General features: G+C 45.3%; 1 protein-coding gene across 1 annotated transcript in view; it reads right to left on the bottom strand.

Moving 5' to 3' along the window:
* LOC134341920 (NACHT, LRR and PYD domains-containing protein 12-like) overlaps nucleotides 1-24,023 on the bottom strand; it is a 69,450-nt gene extending 45,427 nt beyond the window's left edge. Inside the window, 2 exon segments of the mRNA XM_063039855.1 lie at nucleotides 1,924-2,019; nucleotides 23,721-24,023. The gene's annotated coding sequence lies outside the window, so the exon portion shown is untranslated.
* Between the last annotated feature and the right edge of the window lie 458 nt (nucleotides 24,024-24,481).

Genomic DNA, 24,481 nt, shown 5'->3' with positions numbered 1-24,481 from the left:
TTTGTACTGACCGAAATAAAACTTCATTTATTCAAAAGGAACCGAAAGGGCAATTTTTCATGTGGTGGGTGATGGGTTTAAATTACATGCAGCCAGAGGAAGTTGTAACACAAATAAAATTACAAAGTTGAGAAGCCGCCAAGGGAAATTTGGGAAAAGCTGCTGGGAAATCGGGCAAACTCAGGGACATTTAGAACAGCATGAATTAGATGGGCCGAAGGACCCGTTTCCCGGCTGTAATGTCTGCTTTATTCCACCTGGAATTACAGAGTTGAGCACAATCACAATGCCCACCGGAGATAGAGACAGTTGGTCATTGGTTATACCGAGTCTCCCATCAAAGATACTGGGAATTTAAATTCAGGTATCACATCATCTCAAGAGGGAAATGTTGAGAACATTTGGCCACAGACCAGACATGGACTGGGGTATTAAAACAAAATCAGAATCAGGTTTATTATGACCGGCATGTGATGTGAAATTTGTTAACTTAGCAGCAGCAGCTCAATGCAATACATAATCTAGCAGGGAAAAAAATAATAATGAATAAACAAATAATAAACAAGTAAACAATTACGAATATTGAATAGATTTTTTTTTTAAACTTGCAAAAAAAGAAAGACCGTATATTAAAAAAAGTAAGGTAGTGTCCAAAGATTCAATGTCCATTAAGGAATCAGATGGCAGAGAGGACGAATCTGTTCCTGAATCACTGACTGTGTGCCTTCAGGCTTCTATACCTGCTTTCTGATGGTAACAGTGAGAAAAGGGCATGCCCTGGGTGCCGGAGGTCCTTCATAATGGACGCTGCCTTTCTGAGACACCGTTTCCTAAAGATGTCCTGGATACTTTGTAGGCTAGTACCCAAGATGGAGCTGACTAGGTTTATAAACTACTGCAGCTTCTGTCGGTCCTGTGCAGTAGCCCATCCATACCAGACAGTGATGCACCAAACCAGACCACAGGTTTATCTAAAATGAAGTGTCTCCTGATCCTAAGCCATTTCCAAGCCTGGCAATATTCTCAGCTCGGTTACAGAAAACAGAGTTCAGAAAATTCCCCTCATCTACTTCGTGCATCGAGGGGGAGTTGATAGCTGCCCTGCCAAAACCTGAAATGTTGAATTATCACATAATATCTGAAATCCCAGAAATGCTCTTATCATCGGCCTTTGAATTTTATAAATGTAAGTTGGAGATCTCTTTCACCTCTAAACAGGCCTTGGTGTGCAGCAAACCCTGAACCTGGATTTTTACGTAACAAAACAACACCGCTGTCACATTCCCGTTTGTGTTTCACTCTCGACCTGCTGATTCAGGGTCTCCGGCTCCTTTCACTCAGGTGAAGCTTTGCCTGGTGAACGGAGTCATTCGACCATTACTGGTGTCAGGTCCCTGTCTGGAACTGTTGGATTGATCGATTACGCAGAGCTACTTTAATATTGAAAGGCAGAGTGGATGTGGCAAAGTTGTTTCTCATGATGGAGGAGTCTAGTACGAAAGGGCATGACTTAAGGATTGAAGGGCGCCCATTCAGAACAGAAATGCGAATTTTTTTTTTTGTAGCCAGAGGGTGGTCAATCTATGGAATTTGTTGCCATGGGCGTCAGTGGAGGCCAAGTCACTAGGTGTATTTAAGGCAGGGATTGATAGGTATCTGAGTAGCCAAGTCATCAAAGGTTATGGTGAGAAGGCAGGGGAGTGGGACTAAATGGGAGAATGGATCAGATAAAATGGCGGAGCAGACTCAATGGGCCGAATGGCCGACTTCTGCTCCTTTGTCGTATGGTTTACCAGTGGGATCAATGACACTGCTTGATGAAACTTTTCTCTGCCCTGTTAGCTCCCCTGTAAGTTTCTTTATCTGAACTGTTGTGCACCAACAGGGCTAGTAGTTTAATTATAAAGATCCCAGTGAACGTACCTGTAGCCATTATGACTCTGACTGACGATGGTTGATTGTTGTCGTCTTGTTTACATTTGGTCGCGGTGCGGGACAACTCCACCTGCTGGTTAGGCCCTGAATTACACACAACATGCAGACAGTGAGTCAGAGAGAGTAGGATTACTTTGCAAATGTGAGAGTATCACCATCCTGTGTATCAGAGCAGCAGTTCGCTCAGGGACAAAACATTCCCTGTTAACATTAACTCTCACACCATGTCTGTATGTCTGTCCAGTGATATCTGGCGAATCCTACTGACAGAATCACAGAGCAACAGAGCACAGACACAGACCCTTCAGCCCAATGAGACAATGCCGACCACAGTGCCCACAGAGATGGTCCTAATTTCCTGTGTCGGGCCCATTTCCCTCCTGGACTCTTCACTCCATCTTCACATCCCAACTGCTTCTAGAATGATGCAATTGTGCCTGCCTCATCCACTTCTGGCAGGTCCCTCCACATCGTCACCAGCCTCAGCGTGAAACCGTTGCTGCTCGTGTTGGTTTTACAATCTATTTACCACTCCTCTGCCCATTTATATCCCCTATAAGTTACGATAATCTTCACCGTGGGTACAATCTACTAATTTTGTGTCATCCACGAAATGACTGGTCAAGCCTTGTGCATTTGCATTCAACTCATTGCTATCAAATAACGAATATCAAATGTTCCAACGTGCAGCCTTGCGGTACACCACTCGTTACCCACCTCCATTCTGAGGAGAAACCTTCAACCACCACTCTTTGCTTGCTACCTTCAAGGCAATTTTTAAATCCATCTAACTTTCTCTCTCTGTACCACATGGGACCTTATCTTCCAGACCAAGCTGTCATGAGGCATCTTGCCAAAGGCTTTACTGTAGTTCAATGTACAACATCCACTCCCCCACCATCATTGACAATCATCTTCAAAACCTTAAAATGTATTGTTGAACAAAACTTTCCATGCACAATGCTATGGTGACTCCTGATCAGTCTCTGTCGATCCAAGTGTTGGTAGATATTCTGTGTGTGACTGGTCCATATTTGTGGAAAATTATCTTCGGCACCTCCCCTTCCATTTTCTCCACTTACTATCAAAAAGCCAAAAAGGCAACCCGTAATAAGTTTATGCTTCTCCAAATGCTGTCCCCAAGTATACGTTCCAAGGGTTGGCCCACCCCCAATGTAACACTCACTGGTCTATAATCCCCATGATTAAACCCATTTGGTTTATTGAATTAGAGAACATTTGACAGCCCCCAATCATGTGTTACTATCCCTGTGGCCGGAGAGGATACAATGATCATTGTCGATGCCCCGCAACCTCCCCCGCAATTTCTCTAGTAACGTGGTGTTTATTGGTAGATTCAACAAAATCTCTTTCTTACCATTGCCATGCTGCTATATTATCGTCACAATCACTGTCCATCTCATTGGTAACTCTGAAGCAAAACATTCATTAGGCACCTCCCCTATCACCGCATCCTCCAGGCACGTTTCCACCTTTACTCCTGAGTAGTCCTTACCTCAATTATTCACCCTCCTCTTCTTCACCCACAAGTAGAACGCTTTGGGCTTTCCTTCATCCTACCTCCCAAGGACTCCTCAAGTTCCCTTCGACCTCTAAGTCACTTCTTAAACTACTTCCAGACTACTTTACAATTCTCTGGAGCCTTGCTTGGATGTTGCTTCCTAAACCTAAATAATGCTTCTTTTTCCCTCTTGCTTAAATGTTCTCATCTCTTGTGAACCACAGTTTGTTTATTTAAACATTCTTTCCTGAAACAACCTTCACAGTTCCATCGTGCATTTCCCTTTGAAAATGTTTTCCCAATTTACACTCCCAAGTTGCTCCGAATACCATTGTAACTATCCATCCACTAAATAAATACTGCCTTGTATGGTCTGCTACTATCCTTGTCCATGACCACGATAAAAGTTGTGGTGATGTGGTCACTATCTCAAAAAGGTCACCCATTGTGATATCTGTCACCTGACCAGCATCATTACCTCATACTAGATGCAGTATGGCAACTCCTCCAGTTAGCCCATTGACATACTATGTCAAGAATCCTTCCTGGACACACAACACATTCTGCCCCATTGACACATTTTGGAACAAGGAAGTGGAATGAACATCAGGAAAGTTGAGGTCAACAATGATAACAACCTTGTTGCTTTTGCACCTTTCCCAAGGCTGCCAAGTTATCTGCTCTCATTATCCCTGTGGCTTTGGGGGAGGCCTATAGAATACTCCCAGAATGATAGTCCCCTTCCCGTTTCTGACATTCACCCACATTGACGTCCTCTGTTTATGCAGCTGTGATACCATCCGTAATTAGTAAAGATAATTCTCACCATTTCGCACCCCTCCATATGTAGTATGAAATAACTAAGACCTGGAGCATCAAAAACCAATCCTGCCCTTGTAACAGTCAGGTCTGTGTAATGGTGATAACATGTACCATCCATGTTCTAAGTTACTCTTATTCTTCATACTTATTGTATTGAATTAAACACATTTCCAGCTAGCTACCTGATGCCCTGTCCACAACCGATCCTTCCGCAGTCTCTTTGAACATTGCATCTACCATTATATCAACTCTTCTGTCATCTGACCAAACACCCTGGTTCCCATCCCGCAACGACTGGGTTTAAACCGACCCCGGCAGCTCCAGCAGTCCTGGCTGCAAGAACATTTGTTCATCTCCAGTACAGATATGACCCATGCCGTTGGTACAGGGCCAAATGGGAACATAACTTCATTGTAAAACCTAATTCTGCTTCATCACAGATTCGTAGGTTCTGACATTTATTAGTAGAAAAGTACTTGATGAAGACAGGCTATGTAAATGTACATTATTGGTTGGCATTTGCTAGTTAGGACTGAATGAAATGTGGTGCTGGGACATTTGGCTTCAAGAGGGTTTGCTCTTAGCAGAGGCTTGCACGACCATATATTTGAAGGCAAGTATGTTATTGCAGCTTGCAATAGACCACAAGACCATAATACAAAGGAGCAGAAGTCGGCCATTCGGCCCATTGAGTCTGCTCCGCCATTTTATCATGAGCTGATCAATTCTCCCATTTAGTCCCACTCCCCCACCTTCTCAACATAACCTTTGATACTCTGGCTGCTCAGATATCTATCAATCTCTGCCTTAAATACACACAATGACTTGGCCTCCACTGCTGCCCGTGGCAACAAATTCCATAGATTCACCACCCTCTTCGCATTTCCGTTCTGAATGGGCGCCCTTCAATCCTTAAGTCATGCCCCCTTGGACTACACTCCCCCATCATGGGAAACAGCTTTGCCACATCCATTCTGTCCATGCGGAGGAATCAATGACATGTTGCCGTAGTTCATAGTAATTCCACATTTCTGTAATCACTACAGCAGGAAACAACTGCGGCGTCTTCTGAAGAGAGGAAATGCTCAACGCATTTTGAGATAATTGAGACCTAACACAGCCAAGTAAGGAAACATCAGAAATGATGTTTGAAATGAGCAAACAATATGAGGGAATGTGTGTGGCTCCACAGAGCTGATGCTGACAGCACATTAGTAGATCTGGAATGATTGCAACTGGGTCTGACAGAGGCATAAATGGTATTTCTCGGTCTATTCAGTCTCACTCCAGCTGTTTCCTACCTTCCTTCATACAGAAATGTAATGTCTAAAGGACCAGCGTTTGAGTAAATGAGACTCACCAAACTTTCTCCTGACTGAATCAATGGAAACCCTGAGTCAGAAGGGTTCTCTTCAGTTGGTGCTCTCAGTCCTCGGGCTGGTTCACTTGTTGCTGTTCCGTCACCTTCAGTTGTGGTATTTCAGTTGTACTATTTACTAATAGTAATATTACTATTACTATTTATTATTTATGGTGCAACTGTAATGAGAACCAATTTCCCCCGGGATCAATAAAGTATGACTATGACTATCTCAGTTTTAAAGTGAAGCTTCTTTATTCTGAGGCTGCACTCTCAGATCCCAGACTCTCCGTCTAATCAAGACACCCTCTCCATTCTCTCTCTATCCAGACTTGCTGTTATTCAGTTGTATTCACCCCCGCCCTAACTTCCTGACCCCCCCCCAAACCCCAACCATCATTCCTCTCAACTCCACTGAACACAAAACCTGATATGGGATACAAAGGAACACGCACAAAATGCTGGAGGAACTCATTAGGCCAGGCAGAATCTGTATGTCGACTCCACTCTCTTCCATAGACGCTGCCTGGCCTGCTGAGTTCCTCCAGCACTTTGTGTCTGTTGCTTGGATTTCCAGAAACTTCAGATTTTCTCTTCTTTGTGATAGGGTACAAAGAAGTCAGCATTCAGTCATAGTATTATATACAAGTCATAATACATAGGAGTAGAATTAGGAGTTACGGTTATTCTAGTCTGCTCCATAATCAATCATGGAGGATGTTTTTCCAACACCGTATTCTTGCTTCCCTGCTATAATATTCAACCTATTTAGCAATCCAGAACATGAATATACCCAACGATAGCCTCCACCACTCTCTGTGGCATCAAATTCCACAGATGAACCAACATTTGGCTATTGTCTATTGTCTATCTCAGTTTTAAAGTGAAGCTGCTTTATTCTGAGGCAGCACTCTCAGATCCCAGACTCTCCGTCTAATCAAGACACCCTCTCCATTCCCACTGCATCCAGACTTGCTGTTATTCAGTTCGTGTAAATAATCACTCCCGCTCTGACAGCCCCCCCCCCCCCCCAAACTCCAACCACCATCCCTCTGAACTCCACTGAACACAGGCCCAGGGCGATCAAATGCTCCACATGCATAATGCTTATTACTCAGATTATTCTTGTGAACCTTGTTAGCAACAACCATACTGAACACATTTCCGGGAAAAACAGGACAATTGCTCCCAGGATAATGCACTGGTAAAAGTTCTGGTTTCCTTACTCTTCTATCAACTCTCACAAAACGAGCGCTGGTGCACTGGTCCATTCGCAGGAGATTTAAAATGTTCCAGGGTGAATGTAATAAAGAGAAACTGGAATCACTAGAATCACTCAGCAGGTAAGGAACATCTGTGGGGAAAGGAAAAATGTTATTGATTGGGTTTCCTGACCTTTCATCAGAATGTATTCAAACATCATCCAGTTTTTAGTGGAAAATCTTGGGTTGTTCTCCATGGAGTGGTAGGGACTGAGGGAAGATCTGATAGAGGTTTATAAGATTATGAAAGACATAGACAGAGTAGACAGGGAGTATCATTTACTGCTTAGAAATGTCTAATACCAGAGGACATGCAAAGATGGTGTGAGGGAGTAGATGCAAAGGAAATGCGAGAGTAAGTTGTTCTACTCAGAGAGGTGTGGATGTCTGTTATGGTGGTGGAAGCAAATACATGGGAGGTATTTAAGAGACATTTAGATAGGCACATGAGTGTGAGGAAGATTGAGAGGATGTGGACATTGTGTAGGTAGGAGTCATTAGTTTTTTTTTTGAGGGGGTGGTTTGATTCACTTTATATCTGGTGTGGCACATCATTGTGAGCACAGGACCTGTTCCTGTGATGTACTGTTCTATGTTCTGTTCTATCTTCAGCAGCTTGAGTTTCTATTTGACTCCCACCAGCAGGTAGACAGGTGACAGTGAGGGGGATTTTCCAAATGTGAATTGAATTCTGAAACCCCGGTCTATTTCTACTGGGGCAAACACAAAACAGCGTATTTAATCACAGCCTCTCCCTGTGAGGGATGGAATGGGAACTCATTCTCTGCTTTGCTTCAGAACTTCAGAACCAAACATCTGAGCACAGAACAGAAATACTCGCCCAACATCTCATAAACCCGGACAGCCCGATCCCCTGATTCATTTTATCTGGGTGAAAACATGTGTGGTATCCCAGGATACAACCTCAGAGGGTCACAGTCCACACCGAGAGCCTCGCACATCTTTTCCACATCTCACACTGAGAGATTCACGCTACCAATATCCAGCCCCCGGACACGTCTGCTTCACTGCGGAAGGAGGAACATCCAGCCGCATCTGTAAAAGCACCAACGTAGACCGAAGCCCAAACACTGCCAGTTCCATATTCCTGGAGCCGCCATCTCAAGATTGTATCTCAAGCACCAACTCTCCTAGAGCTCTTTGCTGCCGGTAATATGCGGCAGTGTCTCAGCTAATTCCAGTTCAAAAACTTACACCCCCACACCAACCCATGACAGAACTGGAGCCTGATGATCCTTTGTCTAAACGGGGATCAGACGGGAAACATGGGCATTGGGTCACAAAGAGGATGCTGATACATTTCAACTTGTCTCCACATTTACATTGAACACGTTTGTTCATTATTTTATTGTTGAGTGCGATGTAGCTCAGGTCAATTAGCCGGCACTTTCCCCGTCGTGTAACAGAAAGAAAGTTTTTTAAATATAAAATTGAAAACATAGCACTGGTAACTCAGTACAGGAGATTTTTATGTTCTTTTAATGCACAAAACACTGACTGACTGCAAGATGTTTAACACACTGAACAGAATTGCACAAATGCAATCCCTACAATCATTAGTTGTTTCTTCATTCCAACACAGACATCATCCATCCCGCACAGTAAATGCTCAAAGCATCCTGGTATCAACACCGGCCGCTGAGGCCACTGTCTCTCCGCTGAGAGTCAGTAACCAGAGAGCAATAAAAATGTTCAACTCTCCTTGCAGCTCTGGTGAGCTGTTGCCCTGGCGACGGAGGAAGTGGCTCACAAAGATATTCGAAAAAGGAAATAACACACTCAATGTGTTTCATTATGACAAAGATGAACTGAACATTCAGCCATTTTGAAATGGTGATACTAAAATTCCAGTGGTTGTTTTTACCCTTTCGAGGTGCATTCAGTAAATGTCACGGTAGTTCCAGCTCTGCAGAACTGTCAGCAGTGCAGATGCTGATCCAAAATAAAAACACATTGTTGGGTGCGACCTCTCTGCAACAAATGTCGATTATGTGCAGAAGTTTCAACTGAGATTCTTAGAGCTCTTAGAGCACAGACACAGGACTGTTAACCCATCCAGTCTGTGCCATGTTCGGTGTGGTCCCATCCCCCTGCACCCAGACCATAGCCCTCTATACCTCCCTTATCGATGTACCGACCCAAACATCTCTCAGATCCTACAACTGAACCTTCATCTCTCACTTCTGCTGGGAGCTGGTTCTGCATTCGCAACACCCTCAGAGTGAAGTCGTTCCCCCTCAGATTCCCCTTAAATGTGTCACTTTTTGCCCTAAATCCATGATCTTACCCAACCTGAGGGGAAAATGCCTACCTGCATTCACCCTGTTTATACCATCATGGATTTCTGCATCTCTAGCAGGGGTTCCCAACCTGGGGTCCATAGACCCTTCCTTCAATTGTAAGGGCAAATGGCATAGAAAAGTTAGAACCCTGCTAGGATACCCCCTCATTCCCCTGTATTCCAGGTAATCAAGTTCTAACCTGTTCAACCGATCACTATAATTATTTCCGGAAATACCAGCAATGTCCGTGTAATTTTCCATGCACTCGTTCACGCTTATCGATATCTTTCCTCAAGTACCTGACCACAACTGCACAGAATTCTGCATATATTGGAATCACGGTGTCTTTTACAACTTTAGCATTAATATCCCAACCCCTCTTCTTAATAGCCTGTGTTATAAAGGTCAATGTACCCAAAACTTTCTTTACGACTCTGGTGCTACCTTAAAGGAATTGTGGATCTGTAACATCCATGCCAGGACAATCAGGCTGAAAGCAGTTACTTTCCCCAAGCAGGATATCTGATCAACACCTCTACTCACTAACACACCTTCCACATCCCACCCATTACTAGTTTAACATTTCCTGACAGTTCTAGACACTCCTGTGCCTAACGTCACTTTATGGACATACAGTCAATGTCAGTCTCATACGACCAGACATTCCTATGCCTAAAGTCACTTTATGGACATACAATCAATGTCAGTGTCCATATGTCAACACACTCCTGTGCCTAACGTCAATTTAGGGACATGCGATCAATGTTTTTTTAAGCTATCGTACTTTTTGTGTTGTGTTTTGTTTATTATTGTGGTCTCTATCATTTTGTTTTTCTCTGTCTTGCTTTGGATCCACAGTAACAATTATTTTGTTCTCATTTACACTTGTGTACCAGAATGACAGTAAACAATTTTGAAATCCTCAACCACGACCAAACACATTATCTATACGGCCTCTTAATTTCATCAGCTCCTACAATGTCACCCTCATTCTCCTCTCGCCTGCACCGTTTCCAGATTGATAATATTTTTCCTGCAGCAGGGTGAACACAACTGTACATAATACTTTATGTGGCCACACAAATAATTTATATATCTGCAATATAATGCCCATAGCCCAGAAGTCAATGTCCACACTGATGAAGGCCAGCATGATTAAAGCCGTCTTTTCCACCCTCTATATTTGCATGCCCACTTTCAGTGAACTATACTCTTGCACTCCCAGGTCACTTTGTTCCACAACACTTGATGTCCTCCCATTCACTATACCAGTCCCTTCTAGTTTACTGTCCAAAATGCACCATCTCTCACTTGTCCAAGTTAATAAACCATTTGTCATTCCTCAGCCCATCTCCATAACTGACCAAGATGTCTTTGAAATTCATTGTCACCTGTTGCCTTAGCAACCAGTCTCCCGAATTTAGTCTCCCTGTATACCCATGACTGTGTCTCCACCCATAGCTCTAATTTGCTAATAAAATTGGTCGACGACACTACATTGATTGGCCTCCTCTCAAACAATAATGAGGTGGCCTACAGGGAGGAAATTATCTCTCCGACACGGTGGTGGCAAAATAACAACCTTTCCCTCAATGTCACAAAAACAAAGGAGCTGGTTGTGGATTACAGAAGGAATGGAGACAGGATAACTCCTATTAACAGCAACGGGGCTGAGAAGGTGAACAGCTTTAAGTTCCTCGGCATACACATCACCGAGGACCTTAAATAGTCTGTACACACCAGCTGTGTGGTGGAAAAGGCACAAAAGCGCCTCTTTCAGCTCAGACAGTTGAGGAGGTTTGGGATGGGCCCCCAGATCCTAAGAACTTTCTACAGGGACACAATTGAGATCATCCTGACTGGCTGCATCACTGCCTGGTATGGGAACTGTACTCCTCTTAATCGCAGGAACCTGCAGAGAGTGGTGCGGACAGCCCAGCGCATCTGTAGTTGTGAACTTCCCATGATTCAGGACACTGACAAGAACAGGTGTGTAAAAAGGACCCGAAGGATCATTGGGGACCAGAGTCATCCCAACCCCAATCTATTCCAGCTGCTACCATCCAAAAAACAGTACCACAGCATAAAAGCCAGGATCAACAGGCTCCAGGACAGCTTCTTCCACCAGGCCATCAGACTGATTAGCTCACGCTGATTTGAGTGTACTCTATATTATATGTACTGTTCAATTTATCATAAATTATTATAAGTTACTTTGATTGCACACTGCACACTTAGACCAAGACATAACAAAGATTTTTACTCCTCATGTATGTGAAGGATGTAAGAAATCAATTCAATTCAAACTTGTTAATCGTGCCATGTACATTCAAATACAAACCAATGGCATGAATAGTGAATTACAGAGGTCTCAACACTGTCACACACATCCCACTCGTCATAGGCCTCCATTCGCTAAAACCATCTTCAATCACCTCTCTCTGCTTCCTGTTCTCGAGCCCGGTGTGAATCCACCTCGCCAGCTCCCCGTGAATCCAACGTGACCAAACCTACCAGATCAGCTGCCTTGCGGGATCTTGTTACAGACTTTACCAAAGTTCAGAAGAACAACATCACTCCCCTAATTCACCCAACTTCCTAGTTAACTCTTAAATAATATCCAAAATACTTGACAGATATGACGTCCCATTGGGCAGTGTAGACGGTGATTTCCCCATGTCTAACTGCCCGAGACTTCAGGTTCACTGCAGACTGAGAAAATTCCGATCCCGGCTGTCAAATTACCTACCTGGACTGAAGCCCGTATACTGCCAGTTCCATATCCTCAGAGTCACCAGTCCAATATTATCACCCATACAAAGACACTTCGGTGCCTGCGATTTCCCGTGCTGTTCCTGCCATTTCCAATTCACAAACTGAGGTGGAATTGGAACCTAATGACCATCTGCCGGGGCCGGGGTTCAGGCTGGTTCCCCGGTCTGTATAGAGGATGCGGATACACTTCAGCCTGCCCCCAGCAGCTAATCTAATCTAATTTTGTCACGCTGAGACTAAAATTGAAATGGCTGCTTTTACCCTGCCATGTGCTGTATTCAATTAAACCTCTGGTAGCTCCAGCTATCAAAAAAACAATCCTGGAAAAGATGAAAAACAAAACTTCACAATGAAAGCAAAGTTTGAAAGAGAGATTCCTGAAATATATCATAGTGGCAATGGGATACAGACTGGACAGATTTTGAATAAGATGATTGATATATATCATTGAGGTGGTGGGATACAGGCTGGAGAGAGGTTGAACAAGATGGTTGATATATATCATTGAGTTTGTAGGATACAGGCTGCACAGAGGTTGCTGAATATTGTTGATATATATCATTGAGGTGGTGGGATACAGACTGGACAGAGATTGAACAAGATGGTTGATATATATCATTGAGGTGGTGGGATACAGGCTGGGCAAAGATTGAACAAGATGGTTGATATATATCACTGAGGTGATGGGATGCCGGCTGGACAGAGGTTGAACCAAATGGGCAGGGTTCAGCAGATGGAGCCGGATGGGAGAAGGGGATCAAGGGTGATCTCTGATGGTCCTCCAGTAATACACAGATACTGAAATAATAGTACACACCAGTAGATAACAGATTCCAATATAACAAAACCAGAACAAACAATAAGAACTTTGGTATATTTCCATTTCGAATCTACACGCTTTAACAATTCTCCGCAGAAAGTATCCCATCCCGGTACTTAAACCTCTGGTCGCTCCAGTGATAAAAAAAACACAATCCTGGAAAAGATGAGTACATCATAGAAACTAACCTCCCCTCCTGACGAAGGGTCTCGGCCTGAAACGTCGACTGCGCCTCTTCCTCTAGATGCTGCCTGGCCTGCTGCGTTCACCAGCAACTTTGATGTATGTTGCTTGAATTTCCAGCATCTGCAGAATTCCTGTTGTTCCCCTCCATGGGCTCAGTCTACACTTCCCACTGCCTCAGTAAAGCAGCCAACATAATGAAACATCCCCACAACCCCGGACCTTCTCATTTCTCACCCTCCTATAGGGGCGAAGATTAAACAAAACAGAAACATCCCACCAGGCTCAGGGACAGTGTCCATTCTGCTGTTATAAGCAAACTGAATGTTCCCCAGCGTAATGAGTGGACTCCTGACCTTACAGTCTAAATCGATGTGACCTTGCACCACATATCTACCGGCAGTGCACTTTCTCTGTAACCAGAATGAGTTGTTACACTCTGGTATTATTTTAACTCAGTGTACTACTGTAACGTATTGATCTGTGTGGATAATACCGAAGACACAATTTTCGCTCAACCACTGTACATGTAAAACAAAATAAAGATTCCCCATTTCAAACGTGTGGAAATATTAGACAGCCTGGGTTGCTCCTTTGGAAATTCTGGAGGGAGTGTACATAATTAGAGAAACCCAGATAAATGAACAAGACTTAATTCTCGCATTAACCGGGCCAGATATTGGGAAACACTGTCTGCATTTCGGCAAGTCGTAGTCATGGAATAAAAAGGGAAATAAACTTCCCAGACCCCCGAGGGGACGTGAGAGATCGGGATCTCACTGTTCTGTCTGAACGGGGAAAGATGAAACTACTCAAACACGTGGAGCAGTGACCCAAGGGTGCGATTCCTCTGTTTAACGCTCATGTCTGCAAGAACACAACGGGCCGAATGGCCGCTTCCAATGTGCTGGAAATATGTAAGACAATTATCGACCCCAGGTATCGATCCAGGTGAAGTTTGGATCCGATACCGGTCCGGGTGATGGAGGTAAAGTTCCCCAGGTACACCTTAATGGATGTGATCAGTCTCGGCATCACCACCTCATCCCGCTCCCGGGACCAGAACAACCGGGGCTGAGCGGCGGCTCATCTCAGGCGGTTCGGTGTGACGGTCCCATAACCCGGACCGACCACGACAGGTTGTGTCCAGGAATTGGGACGAGGCCGCCAGTTCGAGGAAGTTAAATGGACTCTCTGCCCGACATCAGGTAAAGCCCTCCACGGGATCGGCTTGAGTACTCACCGATGGGAAATTGTCGGTCTCGTTCTCCCCTCGGGACCAACCGACGATCCGCTTCAACAGAGAACGGAAAGTAAACCACTGCCCATCCGGAGACTGTGAGAGCGGCGGCGGGGCCGCGGAAGCAATCGGAAGCTGATCAGCGTTTGAAATGGGAGCAACATACTGGATCACGTGACGGGTGGAGGATCTCCCTTCTGAACCGGTGACTCTGCTCCTCGCCCCTCACACGCTGCCCGACTTACCTGCCGCATTTTACAAATTATTTCATATTTACACCAGCTACTTTTATTTTTTTTCCCACGGTACCTTCGCCGTCCCCATCGCTCTCCACATCCCACCCCGTCTCAGAGTTATGGGTTTGATTTCCATCCCGGTCAGACATACAATTCAGAGCTGAACAGTTGTTGTGCAGGTTTCATTCAAATAACTTCTACGTTTATAAACACTAATTTCTATTCACATTCCTCTGGCCTCACTGGACAGGAACACTGAAACATCAAGTGAGAAACAGCAGGAGGTGGCCATTCAGCCCCTCTAACCATCAACAGGATGACGGCTGCTCTCCCATCTCAGCCACATGTTCCTGCCCGATCCTCATTTCCTTGATTCCTTCGGTCTCCACACATCTGCCGGTCTCTGTTTTATGTGAAGACGATCAGTGATCGTCATCGTCCTCCAGGGATCAGTCTGCTGAATCTCTGAAACAAATACTCTCTAATCTCCTTGATAATCCTCCATGGAATTAAAATCCATCTTCGGCAGCCCCATGTTGCCCCAACCACTCACCTCCCACCCCCGTTACTATTTCCATCTTCCCACCTCCCCGCTCACCTGGATCCACCTCTCACTCCCCAGCTCTTGCACCATCCCCACCCCTCACCTCTTTTCTCTGACTATTTCCCGTCCACTCTCAGTCCAGAGGGAGAGTCTCGGCCCGAAATGTTGACGGTCCATTTCCCTCCACAGATGCTGCCCGACCCAGTGAGTTCCTCCGGCAGTTTATTTGGTCTGTGTAACCCGTGTTAGTATGGGGAGCGGGATTTTACACCATATTCCAGGTACAATCTCACCAAAGCCTAAATGATTGTTACGGTAATTACCAGACTTAAACATGAGAAAGCCTGCAAATGCTGGAAATCCAAAGCAACACACAAAATGCTGGAGAAACTCAGCGCATCAGGCAGTATCTATGGAAAAGAGTAAACCGTCGACATTTTGGGCAAAGAGCCTTCTTCATTATTGAGGAGGGAGGGGGAAGATATCTGAATAAAAACAGGTAGGGGGGAAGAGGCGAGCTGGAAGGTGATAGGTGAAGTCAAGTGTCGGACAAGTCAAGGGCTGGAGATGAAAGAATCAGAGACGTGTTAATAGGAGAAAGGTGAAGGAAGGGATCCAGGGAGAAATATAGGCCGGCGAGAAGAAATGAAAGTTCACAGTGTGGAATAGAGAAGTTTGCGGGGTGGGTGATTTGTTTACTGGAAGGAGAATTCAATATTCATATAATCAGGTTGTGGGCTCTGAGGGTGGTTTTATCTTGGCACAAAAGGAGGTCATAAATCGAGACATCGGAATGGGAATCAGAATTAAAATGTTTGGCCACTGTGAAGTCCCCCTTGTGGTAGATGATACTGAGACGCTCAACAAAACGGTTTCTCAACTTATGGCGGGTCTCAGCAATGTAAAGGAGGCCGCATCGGAAGCATAGGACACAATAGATGACCCCAGCAGATTCGCAGGTGAAATGTTGCCTCACCTGGAAGGACTGTTTTGGCCTCTGAATGGAGGTGAGGGAGGAGGTGTACGGGTAGGTGTAGTACTTAGGCCGCTTGCAGCGATAAGTGGGTGGAGGGAGATTAGTGAGGAGGGATGAATGAACAAGGGAATTGTTGGGGGAGTGATCCCTGTTGAAAGAAGAGGGTGGGTGGGAGCAAGGAAGGTAAAGATATGATTAGTTGTAAGATCTATTTGGAGATGGTGGAAGTTGCAGGGGCTGAAGGGGTGGTAATGAATGACAAGAGGAACTCTATCACTATTACAGTGGAGGGAAGATGGGGTGAGCACGAATGTAAGGAAAACGGAGGAGACATGAGTGAGGACAGCATCAATAGTGGAAATAGGACAGCCACATGATGGGAAGCGAAGAAACTGAGCAAAGTAACTCTTGCAATAATATAATGTACTTTTGACCTTCCACCCTACCCACTGCACCTGAGTCCCTCACCATTTAAACACACTCAATGTTTCTGTTTCTCCGACAGAAGTGGGTGATCTCACATTTCCCACATCGGGCTCCAGCTGGCCTGTTGTTCCCACTCTCTTCTTTTGCCTCCGTCTCCCCGAAACCTCTCGACAACAGACACAGAACATAGCACAGTACAGCACAGGAACAGGCTCTTCTGCCCCCAATGGTGTGCTGAACCAATTAAATTAGTAATCAAATGTCCAACTAAACTAATCATTTCTGCCTTTTGAATTTGCCTTTCTAATCCTCTTTGAAACCACCTCACCTTAAATGCAAGCTGTCTGGAATTAGATATTTCAACCATGAGAGAACGATACCGTCTATCTACACTACCTATGCTTTTCATAATCTCAGAAACCTCTACCTAGTCTCAGGCCAGCCTGCACCACACTAGAGAAACAATCCAAGTTTTACACTGGAATGATCGAAGTTTCCTGGGAAATGGACTTGTGTGGAACATTCAATTTAAATTCATTTTCCTACAGCACAGAGTTTGTCCAACCCCTCGTTACAGCTCATGCCCTACAACCAACGTCCACCCACCCGACCGGAAACTTCTGCTTCATTGCAGAAGGAAGAAATTCCAGCCCCATTTGCAGAAGCACGAAGCCAAAGACAAAGCAGAAGCACGAAGCCAAAGACAAAGTCCAGACACTGCCAGCTCCATAATCCTGGAGCCGCATCCCAGGATTTTAGTCCAATCACCAACACTCTCAGCACTCTTCCCAGTCGGTAATATGCTGCGGTGTCTTGTCTATTCCCAGTTCTAAAACTAACACCTCCCTCGTCCCAAACGTAACTGGAACCTGATAATGCTTTAACTGGGCAGGGAACCTCGGCTATGGGTCACCAGCAGCTGGGAATATATTTTAACTTTTCTCCAGCAGGTAAATTGAGCACATTTGTTCACAATGTTATTGCTGAGCGGGATCTGGAGCAGAGCAATTCGCCGCCACAACTCTCGTAGTGTAACAAGAACAAAATCTTTTAATATAAAATTGAAAATAAATCACTGGAAACTCACTACAGGTTTTTCTTCGTTTTGATGTACAAATATTGACTGACTGCAAGATGTTCGCGACATTCTAATCAGATTTGTATAAATGCAATCCCTACTTTCATTAGTTATCTTCTTCATCCCAACAAAGGATTCACATTCCAGACAGTGAATGCTCAAGGCATTCGGGCATCCACCCCGGCTCCACAGGCCACTGAGGGGCGGTGACCAGAGAGCGATAGAAATGTTCAAAACTCCTTGCAGCTCTGGTGGGCTGTTACCCATGCTTTGAGCTTCACTATGACAAAGATGAACAGAGAACACTCGGCCATTTTGTAATGGGGAAGCTAAAATCCCAGTGACTGTTTTAACCCCGTCTCGAGGTGCATCCAGTAAATCTGTTGGTAGTTCCATCCCTACAGAACATCCAGCAGTGCAGAAGCTGTTCCGAAATCAAAACACACTGTTGGATGCGGCTTGTCTGTTCCAAATGTCACTATAGGATATTTACAAAGGACTTCACACAATGAATTGTGGTGATAACCATTAAGTGTCCTTCTCTGTTCAATTGAGTGTTTAAAAATTCCATCATATTCTTGTGTCTGCAAATAACTTATAACTACAAACAACCACAGTCATTGATTTAGGTTTTATTCAGATCCTGCTACTGGACAGAATGATGGAAGGGAAGCTCCCCAGATACAATTGAATGGGTTGAGATTGTGACCTCAGATACAATATTCCCTTCCTGTTAAAAACTTATTGAACCCATCCACTCCATACAGACCTCATGATTTCATTGAGGTTCCTGCTCCCATAGTCACCATCCCACCATTGAGAACAGACCCAGAGACACCAAATTCCCCTCATACTTAAAACCTTTCATTCCAGAATCACTCTTGTGAACTTTGTAAACGAAAACTGGAATAAGCACATTTCCATGAATAACAGAATATTTGCTGGCTGGATAATTTATTCAGAAAACCTGTGTTTTCCGTACTGGCCCTAATAACTGTCTCAAGCTATCTCCTGATGATCTGATATATCTGTGCGTGGAGCCGAAAGAGATGGGAAGATCTTCAATGATAACTCTGTGCCTGAATTTACTTGGGAGTTAGATATAGAAACGAGGAACGTTAGTTAAGTCATAGATTGTATAGGGATTACACATCAGGAGCTTGCTGTCTTGATATGAATTAGGAGGTATAAATCCCCTGGGCCTGAGAAGGTGGACCTCGGACCTTATGGCAGGCTAGTGCAGAGACTGCAGGAGCCCTGGCAGACACGGAATGTTTCAAAGGAATGGTTAATATCAGAGCAATATCTACAATATACATCGGAAATCATTTGTCTTCGTAACCATGTTGCTGGTATTTAAGGAACTGAGTTACTGGGGTAGGTTTGGACTGGTTATAAACTGATTCCCTGATGCACAGAATGACGGCAGATGTTAGCAGGGGCTCCCAATCCTTTTTATGCCATGGACCCCTACCATTAACCATGGCATCCGTGGACCCCAGGTTGGGAATCCCTGCTAGAGGTATACAAAACTACGATGGTAGAAATAGTGTGAATGCGTGCAGGCCTTTGGCCTTCAGGTTGGGTAAGGTCATGGGTTTAGGGCAAAAAGTGAAATATTTAAAGGGAATTTGAGGAGCAACTCCTTCACTCAGAAGGTAGTGCAAATGTGGATGCAGGTTCAATTGCAGTATTGAAGAGAAGTTTGTGTGGGTAAATGGATGAGGGAGATATAGACGTCTATGGTCTGGGTGCACGTGGATGGGTCCAGGCAGAGAATGGCACAGATTAGATGGGCCGAAAGGCCTGTTTCTGTGCGGTAAGAGAATAAATTACGTTGTGCTTCCTACACAAGTCCATTTCCCAGGAGACTTCAATCATTCCAACGAAAACTTCTAACAAACTACAAATACAAGAAATACTCTACAGATAAAGAGTATCAGTGGAGAGGAACAAAGTTAATGTTTCAGCTCCAACACCCTGTGTCGGAATGGCTTCAAACAATTTCTGATTTGATTTCAGGTCTCCAGCATCTTGAGTGTTGTTTTAATTTCCAGCTGCTCACAGACAGATGACAGTGAATGGGAATTTCCAAACACGGTGACAATACTGCACCCGAGGTAGATAACCAAGAATGCAAACACTGAACAGATCATTCCAGATAGTCACTACCTCCGTGTATTGAGATTACCTCGCAGGTCTATTCGATCTCTCTGATCTTTGGTACGTGTGCCCAGTCAGTCGTTCTAACCATCAACAAGATGACGGCTGCTCTCCCATCTCAGACACATGTTTCTGCCCGATCCTCATTGCCTCGATCCCTTCAATCTCCACACACCTGCCGACCTCTGCTATACGTGAGGACGATCACTGAGTCTTCACCGCCCTCTGTGGTGGGGATTTACAGACATTCACTGCCCTAGGAGTGCAGACATTTCCCCTCATCTCAGTCCCGGACTGTCCACCCCTTTTTCAGAGACTGGGATCCCTGGTTCAACCGGTAATGATGTTGTGCATTTCAATGTGGTCACCTCTCAGTCCTCGATTCTCCAAATGAAAGGGTAATCGCATTTGATCTTTCTTCATATGATGACTCCAGGGATCAGTCTGGTGAATCTTCATTGCACTCTCCAATATCTTTGTTAATCCTCTATGGAATTAATTTCCAACAACTGCAACCCCGTGTTTCCCCAACCACTCACCTCCCACCCCAGACACTACCTCCACTTTCCCACCTCGCCTCTCACTTGCATCCACTTCTCACTCCCCATCCCCACTCCTCCCCTCTCTTCTCAATTTCCCATCTAGTCTTGGTCTTAAATACCCCCAACCTGGCCTCCACAGCTGCCTCTGCTAATTTCACAAATTCACTACACTCTGGCTAAAGAAATCCGTCTGTATCTTTGTTTTAAATAGGCGCCCTTTATCCTGAGGCTGATTCACCATTTTAATTGTGTGGAAATTGACCACCTGGGTGGCTGATTGGGATCTTCCGCAGGGAGATTTAATTGAAATGCATGCATCTTTCAGGAGCCCAGATAGCTGGAAAATAATGAATAAATGGCTGACAGGTCACCGCCCCCCGGGGACTGTGAGTATGCGCAGAGTGATTATTGCGCAATCAGAGTGGCGGGTCTCCCCAGGGAACAAATTCCAGTGACTCACTCCGTGGGGGAAAATCAAAGTTACCCCTCACATCTCCTTTAACCTACCCCCGCTCACTTTAAATGCATGGCCTCTTATCTTAGACATTTCAACCCTGGGAAAAAAAGATATTGTCTATCTACTCTATGGATGTCTCTCATAAAGTTATAAACGTCTATCAAGTCTCACCCCAGCCTGCGTGTGTCCAGAGAAAACAACACAAGTTTGTCCAGCCTCTCGTTATAGCTCATGCGATCTAATCCAGGTAATATCCTGGTAATCCTCTTCTGCACCCTCTCCAAAGCCCCTACATCCTTCTTAGAATGGGGGCGACCAGAACTGTATGAGATACTCCAGATGTGGCCTAACTCGTTTTATAAAGCTGCGACACAACTTCCCGACTTTTGAACTCAATGCTTCAACTAATAAGGACAACCACGCCATTTGCCTTCTTAACCACCCGATCTAACTGTGTAGTCTCTTTCAGGGAGCGATGAACTTAGAGTCTAAAATCCCTCTGATCATCAACACTGTTCGGCGTTTTGCATTTAACAGTATACTGTCTCCTTGCATTCGACCTACCGAGCTGCCAAGGTGATCATCACCAATCAAATCTCACTGAGTTGTCTCAGGTCCTGTTGAATGTATTCCCAAGTGCACAAGTACGGGAAGGTTCAGGGACAGAGAAACACTGACTCGCAGCAGCATCACAGGCAAGTACATTCAGATAACACACAGAAAACAAATTATACAATTCTCTATCAGTAACAATATAGAAATATGGTTTACGTCATCCTGCTAACAGGACCAGAACAACAGGGGCTGAGCGGCGGCTCATCTCAGACGGTTCGGTGTGAAGGTCTCACAACCCGGACCGATCCCAGCAAATTCTGTCAAGGAAGCGGGGCGAGGCCGCCATTTCGGGAAAGTTCACCCCCCCCCCCTTCAGGTTTCACCGATCACCTTGTGTTTCTCTCTCCGTTCCCGATCCCCGCTTTTTATTCTCGAGTCCTGCCGAAGGGTTTTGGTCCGTAAAGTCCCAATTCACTCTCACTAGGGAATGAGCAAAGTCGCTTTAACCCTTTCTGCAGCAGGGAAACCGATGAAACCTATAACCTGCCATAGGAGACACCACCTACATCTGATCCCGTAACCGGATGGTGTTCAGTGCGGTGCCGGGTAACCACAGTCTGCCTTCCTGGATGAGAGGCAATGGACCTGGATCAGTGTGCTTAACCTGCGCGGCCAGCTCAGTCTGAGATGAGGCATAAATTGACATTTCCGGACACCAATGGGTGCTAAATAACTCGCACATCACCTGAGAACAGATGACGGGCGCGCAAGGTTTCCCAAATGGTCTCATCGTGAGCCCGGGAGCGCGATGGTAACGAGCTCCGCGAGAGCGCGCGTGTCGGGCAGTGGGCGGGGCGGGGCGGTGAGCGAGAGCCCCAGGGAGTCTGCACCGGGATTAACAGGGAACGGGGAGCGTGTCTCTCGGTCCGATACTGTGCTGTCCAACACGCCGAGTTAGTCATAAATCCGACCCCCTAACCCAGGCTGGGGCACGTAAATAACGCACAAAGCTGGACGTAAATAAATAATGTTTGTTTTCAGTTCAAATACATCAATAAAATCCTGTCTCCCTTCGCGTGCAGTCATTATACCAGCTTACATTAAATAAATTGTCAGAGCTTTTCTGGTCAACGGACCAACACGCATAACTGGACCAGACGGGCCCTCGAAACTGCTGCTGCAGATACCGAGATCATTGCTGAACTGATCCAAAAGTTCATTATGCATTCCCCATGCCCATCCCTGTAATACTTCAACCCGCTGTTTATCAGGAATCTCGGCCTTCAACGGAATCAAAGACTTTGCTTCCACTGGCAATAAACGAGAAGAGTTCAAATTGCACACAATCGACACAGGAACAATAGATGTATTCGTCTGAAATAAGAAACTCTGAAAACGGAACGTGTGTTCGCTGTACAGCTCCCGCACCCTTGCTTTGAAACAGGAGGCGATTGTTCTAGAGCTGATCTTATTCTTTACCTAACCTGGGGAAAATGTAAATCATGCAAACAGGAAACAGTTGGAACACAAAAGGCCCCACAGCCAGAAGTGGCTTAAAAAAAAAACAAAAATCTTCTTGATCGCGGATCCAATGCACAGACAACTGGTTGTTTGGAAATAAAGATCGGAAATAAATATCAGAAGCTGAATTATTCCCACCTTAATTCTCCAAGATTATTCTGACAGTGTGGTTACTGTATATCGTTTCTTACAAATAACCCGGTCTACCGCCCCACACGGATCTCTCGTAACCCTGGCAACACACACAACACTGGAGGAACTCAGCAGGTCAGGCAGCTCTACGGATGGGTGTAAACAGTCGACTTGCGGACCGAGTCCCTTCATCAGGACTGGAATGGAAAGGGGAAGCGGGCAGATGACTGACTGATTTGGAAGGTGCGGGTTGTTGTTCTGTGAGACTCGATGCTCAGGGTCTGCGTGTAAGCAGCTGCCTGTCCGTGTACATTCCTCAGAACAGGGAGCGGCCGTTCCGCTGAAATCAAATCCAAACCGGTTCGACAAAACACTGTCCTTCAAGCGTGAAGAAAGTCTAACCCTTTCCTGCTACAGAGAAGAGCCATTGAACCAATGACGCGATGTAAAGTACATTAGCTGGGGTCCCGAATATCGACTGTACTCTTTTCCATAGATGCTGCCCGGCCTGCAGAGTTCCTCCAGCATTTTCTGTGCGTTGCTCGGATTTCCAGCATTTGCTGATTTTCTCTTGTTTGAGCGAGTTTGAGAGAATTATTCCCAGGGGTCACTGCCCCGTGGGATAATTCATATGTCACTAACGGGGTGAAAGATGCCTTCTGCTCGCACTCAGTAGAAATCACCCTGGAGAGTATTTCTGGTCGACGGTAAAGACGTCGTTTCTCTTTATCCATTTGGACAGTAATTGATTCGTTAACATGAACATGTCAGGACTCCCTTCTCCCACTAAATTTACTCTCGATCCCGACCAAAGGCGAACCTCACTCTAAACAATGAATAATTATTTAGAATCGTAGACAACACGAACCTCTGATGTTCACAGTCTGACTACCCGGGTGACCGACAATGTTCCTGCACCGGTGTTCTCACCCTGTACGGAGAGTTGAGTCTGAGCTGCGGCTCCCGAGGCCACTCGGCTGTGATGTGTCCGTCGCTCATTACAGATGGACAGGGCCGGGTGAGCCGGGGTAGAGCGGGACTGCCGCAGTCCGGGTCACACTGACTCTCACCGGCTCAGGACGGGTCTGACAGCGGGAGGAGGTGGGAGTGGGATCAATGTAGCAACCCTACAGAGGAAAACAAACCGGCTGCGTTAACCTTTCTGTCCGGATTTCCGTGTCGATCTCTCCTTTTTCTTTCATCGTAACCAGTGGGGCGGAGTTTCTCTGCTTAAATCAACCAGTCCCAGCCTGTGAATTTGATCCAGCCCGGGTTCTGTGAGTGTCTGATCTCCGCCCCGTGTGTAAACAAGACTGCCCGGCGTAGTTATATTTTCAGCTCAAAAGTCCCTCACCCGTTCAGGTACAGAGAACTGTCTTTCAGCTGAAATTAAACCAAACAAGTTCGGCTGTATATATTCACACTCAACTGGTCAAGGATTTTCTCAGCACTTCTCAATTCAGGGGAGTTTACCAACATACATATACTAAGGATTATTGCATTTCTATCCGGACAACTATTGTCACAAGAATTCCCTCGCCCACGGTTAACAGCGGGTTTCATTTCATAGGCAGTGATTTTTGAAACACAACCCGCCGGAAATACTTGTGGAATTTGTTTCTCTTAAAA

Source organism: Mobula hypostoma, unplaced genomic scaffold (assembly GCF_963921235.1).
Source record: "Mobula hypostoma unplaced genomic scaffold, sMobHyp1.1 scaffold_42, whole genome shotgun sequence".
Classification (NCBI taxonomy): domain Eukaryota; kingdom Metazoa; phylum Chordata; class Chondrichthyes; order Myliobatiformes; family Myliobatidae; genus Mobula; species Mobula hypostoma.
The sequence above is the reverse complement of the archived record's forward strand: the minus strand, read 5'-3'. Positions and strand labels throughout refer to the sequence as shown.